The sequence below is a fragment of the Cibotium barometz genome, chromosome 43 (assembly GCF_041138505.1).
Source record: "Cibotium barometz isolate CiBa-2024 chromosome 43, ASM4113850v1, whole genome shotgun sequence".
In the NCBI taxonomy this organism is placed as follows: domain Eukaryota; kingdom Viridiplantae; phylum Streptophyta; class Polypodiopsida; order Cyatheales; family Cibotiaceae; genus Cibotium; species Cibotium barometz.
In genome coordinates, this window is record NC_141088.1 from 48,718,383 (window position 1) to 48,728,696 (window position 10,314).

The 10,314-nt window shown below is 41.7% G+C and overlaps 1 pseudogene; it reads right to left on the reverse strand.

Annotated features, from left to right (window-relative positions):
* Positions 1-7,136: 7,136 nt before the first annotated feature.
* LOC147614003 (uncharacterized) lies at positions 7,137-8,037 on the reverse strand (annotated as a pseudogene).
* Between the last annotated feature and the right edge of the window lie 2,277 nt (positions 8,038-10,314).

The window sequence follows — 10,314 nt, forward strand, 5'->3', positions numbered from 1 at the left end:
TGCACAACCATAGTCTTTGGTCTGCATCAAGACAGAACCAAAGACTTATTGATTTCTTCATTCAATAATATTACCTTTGAAAGTTAAAATTTGAACGGTCTATACTCACAAATGTAGCCACAAATCCATCTCGTCCCATCAAGCCTAGTCTAGATGTGTGACCAGTTTGCAGTCTCTTTCGTGCTGCCGTCTATGTAAATTTGATTAAACAAAATAACATAGATTAGAGACTAGTTAGAATCAATCTAGCAAAGTTCATATTAATTCTAATATACATTAGCAAAGGCACACACCTTCCACTGAGGAAAAGTGATGTGTAGGCGTCTCTCCTTGCGAAAGTATTGCCATGTTTCCATGCATATATCAGCCCTCCTCTTGTTTGTCTCCACCATACAGTAGCGTCTGTTTATTTTTCATATTACAATAAGCATTAGAATATACCATAGAACTTGTTAGATTTCAATGTTTTGTTTCTTTTATTGAATTTTTAGCTTTGATTATTTGATAAATGACTCATGTTTTTATGGTACTTGAAAATCAGATTCGGACCAATCAGAGGGTACACTGCCATCTCCTACTGTTGGTGGTTGGGGTGCATAGAGTTCCAATACTGCACATGAACCCGTTTATGATGATTTCTACTATGATGAGTCTATTATATGCTGGTGCGCTCGTTGTCGTGGCACATATCGGAGGCCACGACGGGAGTGCTTTTCACATGAGATGACTCATGGTACTTTTGAGCGAGCACCACCACCTGAGGAGCGACATCGACCTATGGTATGTGAGTGTTCTCCCTTAGTTTTATTATTGGTTATTTTATAAATCAAAGGCTCATATAATGCAACCATATTATATATGTAGCTATATTCACTTGATGAGACGAGGATGACTTCAGTATCAGAGTGGTGCTGCACATGTCCCTCGCACACGGCACAGACAGGTCATTTGTCAGTTGCAGCTCGAGGTTTCTCGACATCCTCTACCTCCTGCTTTGGAGGCTGAGACGGGTGGAGATCATCCGTTGCCTACTCGTTTGCATTCTCTAGTACAGACGTATGATCTAAGATGATACGAAGGATGGCAGAGAGGATCGCTTCCTTTAGATGGTGTGGTTTTTAGCTTCTGGGGCAATCGCTACATGATTGCTCTGTCTACCATTAGTGGAGCAGGACGAGGCCTCTTTATTGCACAGGATTTGCATGTGCCCACTCGTTCAGAGGTCACCTTTATGTCTTTTTGTGGACCTATATATAGATGGGGTCCATGGCATCAGCTTACTCGCAACATTCAGAGCATGAGTACTTATGGGTTATGTCTCAATCCAGCCTCTCTTTCTGATAGAGGGATTACACATGCAGAAGGACAAAGACTCTATGTTGACAAAAGACCTTACTCTCAAGGAAACATAGCAGGTTTAATCAATAGTAGTCGAGGGATGAGTTCAAGAACCAATTGCAAGTTTGTGGAGTGTGAGAATAGTCATGAGCCAGGTCACATTAGGAATTTTTTGAGGTCATTTTTGGGCCTTGTAAGGAAGTTCGACTGGAATATTCTCTCCAAAAAGGGGCACCGGATAAATTTTTTGCAAACGAACTTGAAATTTGTCCGACCTCACATATTTAGATTCTACTCTTCAAAAGCTATCCATTGATATATAACACGATAGGGTTCGGAGAAGGGAGAAGATAGATACCTAGAAGATTCCTTTTTGTCTGGGGAAGATTCACATTGAATGTGAATCTTCCTCGAGCAAAAAGGAATCTTTCTCGGGCAAAAAGGAATCTTCTAGGTATCTATCTTGTCCCTTCTCCAAACCTTCGACGTGAATCTATCCCAGGCAAAAAGTAAGCTTCTAGGTATCTATCTTGTCCCTTCTCCGAACCCTATCGTGTTATATATCAATGGATAGCTTTTGAAGAGTAGAATCTAAATATGTGAGGTCCAACAAATTTGGAGTTTGTTTGCAAAAAAAATTATCCGGTGCTCCTTTTTGGAGGGAATATTCCGGTCAAACTTCCTTACAAGGCCCAAAAATGACCTCAACAAATTCCTAATGTATGAGAAGGGATGTAGAAAGATACATAGTTGTCAATGCTATTAGATCATTACGTGCTGGTGATGAATTGCTGATCAATTATGGATGGCGTAGACCTCCACGAGCAGTTGTCAATGCTATTAGATCATTACGTGCTGGTGATGAATTGCTGATCAATTATGGATGGCGTAGACCTCCACGAGCACCCTTAACAGATGAGGGTTGAGAGCTTCATTGTATACAATTCCTAATGTTATTTTGACCTCTTTTACCCTAATTCTACACTTTAATTTGCACCACGTTCTCTACTGTCTCTAATTTAATTTGATAACCGTCTTTTATTGTCTCTAACTATTTTGTATCTGTGATAATTATTGAATTCCATGCACATCTCTCTTTTCTTTTATATAGAAGCATGCTATTGATACAATCTTCTTTGCCTTCAAATATGTAGATTCCGGATTATGACATCGACAATATCACAAATCAATGTTCACATGACGTATCTCACATGTCAATAGAGTGCATGAGGATCCTACGCAAGAGTGATCCTAATGCGTATGCAAGACTAAAGAAACAATATTCTCAGGACTTTAATGGACACGATGATATCTTTGATAATGACAATGGCATGTCTGATTTTATTGAGGATTGGTATCAAAATAATAGTGCGAGCGATATTCCTAATAACAACGAGAAGTATCTTCAAGAAGAAGCTCTAAAGCGTGTCTACGCAGGAAGCCAATTGACACGACTTAGTGTAAGCTTGCTTATTCTTAATCTTCAAAACCGTTTTGGATGGAGTAATCTATCCATTTCAGCACTTTTGAAGTATGTAACAATCTAACATATTTTTTTGTTACATTCTAAACATGGTTGCTTCTTATTGATCATATTTTTAATGAACTTGCAGGCTACTCTCTCAGTAGTTCTTGCCGACAAGCAATTCCCTTCCTGCATCACATGATGAGGTGAAGAAGATGATAAGTAGTCTTGGACTTGACTATTCTTCTATACATGCATGTCTCAACGATTGTATTTTATACAGAGGTCAGTACGAGGATGGTGTGACGTGTCCTAAATGTCAAATGCCTCGTTATAAAGAGGAGAAAGGTAAGGTCCCTAGAAAGGTATTGAGACATTTTTCCCTGGCTCCACGTATAAAACATATGTTCCAAATTCCCGAATTAGCTAAGCTTATGACATGGGGAGCAGAGCACAAGAGCAAAGATGGAGTAATGCGAATTCCATCAGGTAGTCCTGCATTTGAGCATATTGATTTGCGATGGCCAGATTTTGCAAAAGAACCACGGAATTTAAAGATGGGTGTAGCATTAGATGGCAGTGAATCCATTTTCAATGAGATCAAGTAAATGGTCTACATGGATAATGGTAGTTATTAACTATAATCTACCCCCGTATCTCAGCTTTAAGAAAGAGCATTTAATGCTCTCACTCTTAATCCCAGGAAAATGACAAGTTAAAGATCTGAATGTTTATTTGACCCCTTTCATCGACGATCTTCAAGATTTGTGGGGGAGAGGGATTGATGTCAAGGATATGTCCAGAAGCATCGGTGAAAGACAGTTCATTGTTCGTGGAATTCTAGCATGGACTATCCACGAATTCTAGCATGGACTATCCACGACTTTCCAGGATATGGTTTTTGCTTAGGTAAATGGTTTAAATATATATATTGTCTCATACGTTTGTACGATGTTCATTGTGCTAATCATATTTGTTATGTTTTCCATGCAAGGATATGTACCAAGGGTTATAAAGCTTGTCCAATTTGTGGTGATTGGTTGAGATCGACTTATAGCAAAAACCTCAACAGAAATGTATATCTTCGACATAGACAATTTTTATCTGAAGATCATTATCTACAAGACAGAAGGCAAGCCATACATTTTAATGGAAAGGTAGAAGAAGGGAGATGTCCAATACTAATGACACCAAAGCCTTTGGTATCTAAATTGGACTATTGGACCCGCTATCAATCCGGAGTCGGAGATCATAAGCGGCGATGATGATGACGCTGTAAAGAAGCGAGCGAGAGGAAAATGTGCTCTAGCTCAAAGTCCTTCGATATGGTATACTTTGGAATATTGGAAGGATTTGAGGATATGTTATCTTCTTGATCCTATGCACATATTCAAGAACATTGTCATTCGTTATGGCAACACCTCGTTGGCTTGAAAGACACAGCGGCGGCAGCAAGAATTCACTTAAAGGATCAAAACTCAAAGCCCAATCTATGGCCACTTTATGATGAAACTCGACGTGAGACAACCTACGAGCCTGCCCCATGGGTGCTCAAGACAGAAGAGCTGGAGACTATCAACAAGATTATTTAGTCGATTCGTACGCCTACAGGATATGGAGCATCTTGTCGAAACATGTTCACTCTAGATGACAAGAGCTTGTCTGGTTTAAAAACACATGATTGGCACAATTTTGTGAAGGTAAATCTATCCAGATCTTTGTAAGTATTTATTTTCTTGCATGTTTTGTTGATCAGATTAATCATGTATGCAGCATGTTCTACCCCTTGTTATTGATGATGTACTACAAGAGGAGTCCGAGATGTAATATATCGCCTTGGATCGCTTGCAAGGTATTTATCGATCATTAATTTTTAGTATAAAATTTTATTTGATATCTTCTTAATTCAAAAACATCTCTAATATCTTCTTTCTTTTACTAATAGATGGATTACATCTAAAGAGATTGCCAAAGGGTCAATTCCACAAAAGAAGCGTGAATGTATAGAGCTTCTTTGTTTAATGGAAAAGGAATTTCCAACCCCCTTTTTTGATATCCAGGTTCATCTTCTAATCCATCTAGTGGACAAGATAGAGCTCGCTAGTGTTGTGAGCACTCGACGGATGTTTTGGGTCGAGAGATTTATCGGAGTATTGAAAGGTTATGTATCTCAAAAAGCAAGACCAGAGGGTTCTATGGCGGAGGGATGGATGCTTGAAGAATGCATATATTACGTTTGTGAATACCTTGAGAAAACCGATTCTGAAGCTCCACACGTATGAACAAATGAGTCATCTTCTACCATGTCAGATGAGGTATTGTCCGGTAAGGGAGTCCTTTTTGACTTAAGGTCCAAGATAAATTGGATATTTCTACTTTCATTGTCTATAATAGTGAATGCATGCAACAATTTGTTGATGAGTACGAGAAGGAACTTCCAAGCAAACCAGTTGTCGCAGACGTAAAAAAAGGAGATCGAGACGTCAAACCAATGTAAATAACGATGGGGATGTACCTACTTTCATGGATTGGTTATACACCTGTATGCAACGGGCGGTTAGTGATCATGAGCCAATCTTAATGGAACAAAGAGAGTTTATGATCGGGTGTAAAAGACAGGTAACTTGTTGGGTTTTGAAAACTCTGAACTAAACAAATGAATTTGATTTTTTTAAATAATTTATGTATTGGTCTAGGCTCGAATGTATACCAACATGTGGGCTTATGGACAACATCTTCGGATAAAATCTATTGACGACTTACATCTAACTCAAGATTCTTGCGTTGTTGCCTCGTTCAAGCAATTATCATGTGCAAGTTCAAGAGACACAAACATCGACAGTGAACTTGGTTACGTGGGAACCATAGTCGGCATTTATGAAGTATCGTATCGTATCTTCAAGCAGGTAAATGACATCTCTCTTCATGCAACAATGACATGTAGATTTCTTGAAGCTATGCATAATTCTAAAGTTTTGATTCGTGTATTCTGACAGGTGATTTTGAATGTGGATTGGTTTCGTGCCGAGTATAAACGCAATAATGCCACAAAGAAAAGAGAAACGTCCGGATTTTGGTCCGTCGACTCCTCGAAGTTATTGCGTGCAACAAAAGAGCCTTACATTCTGCCAACTCATGTTGAACAAGCGTTCTTTTACAAGAATACAAATGCTCTGCATCCATGGTGGCAAGTTGTGCATGTCCAACCTAGAGGTCGACACTGGTTTGATAGCATTGACTCTGAGAAAGCAGATCAGGATGAAATTATTACGTCCTCGAATCTAGACACATCGACGTCAGAGAGGTGTAGAATTCTTCTTTCCGATCATGATGACATTATAGGTGATGAGAACGACAACGATTCAGACTCTGACACTACATACACCAAAGAGGAAGAAACAATGGATGTCGAGCCTACGGAGGAAATGAATGTCAACACAGATTTAACGATGGGGGAGTTCGAACAAGTCGACAAGGATAATGAAGATGAAATTTTATTGACGATTAATCTCAGAGATGACGATGAGGACTATTAGTCTTACGTGTCAACTCACGGATCAACCTATGTTTGATAAGATTTAATCTCAAAATAATTCATTGTGAAGTGATGATTTTTATTCTTTTGAAAACTTACTAACAAGGGTGGGTGGTAGGGAGTCTCGTGGTGGTGATAGCCTCATATGGCTAGTGTCGGGGTTCGATTCTCCTTAGACTCATTTTTCTTGCTCTAGCTGTGTACAGGGTAATTTCAGCTTCAAGTTCACTGAAAGAAAGTTCGTATTGGGATTCGATTCCCCTCCTCTACCAAGGCTTCTATCTCGCGTTTCAACCCCAGTATCAGCATCTCAACCTTCAGTACCCGCGCAAGCATTGTTCCCTGGATCGACTTGGCCTAGCAGTAGACCATCAAAGCTAGAAGTCTTCTAGCATTTCGTGGTAGTAGTTCCAGTAGCACCCTCAGTGAGTACCCGCAGTACCCTTAGTCGCAGCACCCCCCACGCTGCCCATTTGTTGCTCCAGCTCTGCTCTCTCTCTCTCTCTCTATGACACTATGCTCACCCCAGCTTTGATGTATGGTCACCCCAGCTTTGATGTTTGCGGCAGTAGTATGGGCGCCATGCTTGTCAGCCGTCTCATGAACGTAGATTGAGAGACCACAGATATGTATGATCTCACGCTTATTCCGCAGCAACAAACCATCAGTACTGCTGTTCTACCTAGGACATTGGTATCAGAGCTCTCTGGTGGTAACTTTTTGGTCTCATAGGTCATTTTGGCCTTTTGAAGACGTAAATATAGCATTTCATTTTGTTTCATTTCTCTCTCTCTCTACTTACCGTGCATTGTCGTGTCGATGACTCATGAGTTTGCACATTTGCTTCAGCAACAACCACTTCTGACTCCATCCTGTCCCAAACTCCGTCTCCAGTGTGTTGATGACATATTTCTTGTCATGCTCAAGTTGATCGCTGCATTGCAAAATAAAGTCAGTTAGTAATTCAAATAAAAAATTATAATTTATATTCTTTATGTTAAATAATACTTATTGCCATGGTATATGAACTCGCTGTAGATAAGACATGCAAAGGTCTCTCATCCGACATCTGAAGGCGATGCCGGCTCCGACCTGAATGATACCCCCGTCAGGCGTGATGTCGCATGTGACACCCAAAGTGCACATGCGCATCGACACTGGTGGGGGCACTGGTGGGAGCACTGGTGGGGGCACTGGGTGGGGGCCCTCGTGGGGGCCCTGGTGGTGTGCTACTCTGCCACCACTGACACCTACATGCAATACAAACATACGATATATTGAGATGTGAGTTCTTAAAAAGTACTTGATATTTAATCCGTAATCGCCATAAAAGATATACCTACAGGACGAACGGCCACTAGCCTGTGAATCAGGTGTCATCTGAGTACCATGAGGTACATCAGGATTAAGTCGCTGACTCTCGTGATGTGATGTACCTGGGATAGGAGTCCTAAGCAAACAAAGACATCAAAAGGATATATATATTAAGAATTCTATATGTAAAAAAAGGATGACATTACTATTTTATCAATCAAGAAGCTTACCGATGCGCTGTAGTGTGTGCATGAGAAGAAGTCTCCACTCCTGCATGTGGCTGGGAGGATGTACCCTCTCCAGGTCATATGGGCATACTGAATCTCCCAAGAATCTTGATGGCGCCGTCTAAACCCGTATCATCCATCTCCACGGAATCTGCCATGGCCTTTGACAATGTATCTCCAGAAAGTCCAGTGCCTCATAGCAAAGTCTTGATGATCGCCAGCTTCACTTTACGGGTGTGGTCACTCATCGTATCTATATATTTAAAACAACTTTATGTCTGACTAGAGATACATTGTTAGTGGAGAGCTCAATCTATCTAATCAGAAACATTGACTAAATAACTCCAAGCAAGATGCGTCCACATCTCGAAGTTTGCAAGAGTCATATATGGACTGTTGCAAAGAACGTCGAAGAGTCATATATAGGATCCCATAATTTGGCCCATAGCAATGGCATCTATGTTCAAGAACATTATTTCTACTAGTAGCTACCCAAGTTTGCAACCCTCAAAACATTAAGAGACATTACTTAAGACCCAAGCATCAGAGCTTCTCCATGAATCATAAACTCTCTATCTTACTAACTCGCAATGTGGCCAGTAGCACCCTTTCTCTCTATCTCTCTATTACCGACTTTTCAGGAGAGACAGCATGGTACTCCGATTACTGCACCTGAGGCATGGCATGCTTATGCTAGAGCGTGATATGATGCAATAGGACAGCCCCCACTCCCCCTCCACCACCCAATGGGAGCTAGACTGTCTAGTAGCACCTTTTTTACTATGCGGATGGTGCTAGATGCGATAGACAGGTTACAGAATGGAAAGGCACAGGATCATGATAGGCTAGTTGGAGAGCACTTCTCATATGCACGAGGACCCTGACAGATTTCTTCGGCACTAGCTCTAGCAACCCAGCCCACACACCTCCTGATACCTCCTCCATTAGGCCATTAGAGCACCGACCATGCTCCCAGGGAGTCACCACTGATAGAGAAGTTATCTTATATGTCGTGCTCGTCGGCCATGCCCACCAGGATCCCGACCACGGCATCCTCACCATCTCCAGATCAGAGCCGTTATTGCTCGGCATCGACGGAGGCGCCTACCTCGCTTCTACGACCTCTCCATTCTAGACAGCCCCATGGCAGAGATACTTGATCTAAGGAGAGGGCAACACTTCAATTGATCAGCATACATGGATCTACCTGATATACATTTTCTAGTATTTTCTACTCAGTATCATCTCGGAGTCTTGCAGTTGTATTCTTATAACTGTAGGACAATTAGTTTATTGTACTTTTTAGTCTTGTTCTCTTTGATGAGACACCAACTTCAGATGTGCTCTTAGTTTTGGTCTCATAGGTCATTATGGCCTCTTAGAGACGTTAATATATCATTTCATTTCTATGCCCTGTCAACCCATGATCTTCCTCTCTCCACCTATGCTCTAGAATGGTGATGGTTAGCTAGCAGTGTTTGGAGTTCCTTCCTCTCTCCCTCTCACACTATCACCCTTTGCCACTATAGTGATTGTAGTAGTGCACCTTGTCGATCGCCCATGGGTGATGAAAGTTAATTAGAGGCCATACAAGCTCCTCCTCCTTTCTTGGTCTGTAGTATAAAAACACACACATACTCCTCCTCTTTCCCCATCGTGCGTGTGTGGCGACTGTTCATGCAGGGGCTAATGGCATTTGGTCATCCCTTTTTTTTATCATCAAAGGTCTAAGATTTTTTTTTAAAAAAAAATTAATAAGCTTGGACCTTTGTCACGTGCATCCCGCACTTGGATGCCACGTAGACATTTCTGTACAGAAGGTGCAGGACCTCGGATGGTGAACTGGTCCCATGTGAGCCCAGTCTGGGAGACCAGTCAGCTAGGGATCCATCTCAGTCGTCCGAGGTCAGGTGTGCATTGTCGTGCACATGAGTCCAAGGTCAGATGTGCACTGTCCTGCACATGAAACAGTGCCAGTCCACGCTGTGAGTCTCCCTCTAGAATGATGTCAGTGGTTCTGTGTATCTGGTATGGTACCGGATGCCACATCATTGAGTAGACTATGTTTAGGAGGACAAGGGGACAGCCCATAGGGCTACCCCAGAGCTTAGTATGGGCATGGGAATGGTGTAAAACCATCCCCATGTGGGCCAGTAAGGCCGAGGCTGTGGAACCACCACCCATGCAAGGGCAGTGGGACAGCCCCAAGGCAAGAATAAGGCCAATTTCAGGAGGTTACAGCCTTCATGGGGCTGTAGGGCAAGTATGGGGTAGCCCATACAGGCTACCCAGCCCATGGATTGTGGGCAAAGGCTATGCCCAGCCTTCTAGAAGCAAGTGCTCACCTCCCCAGCTTGCTAGGTAATTTACGCAACATTTATTGGTATTTATTTGAGCATTTAATGCTGAAAATACTCAGTCGTGGGAATATTCTA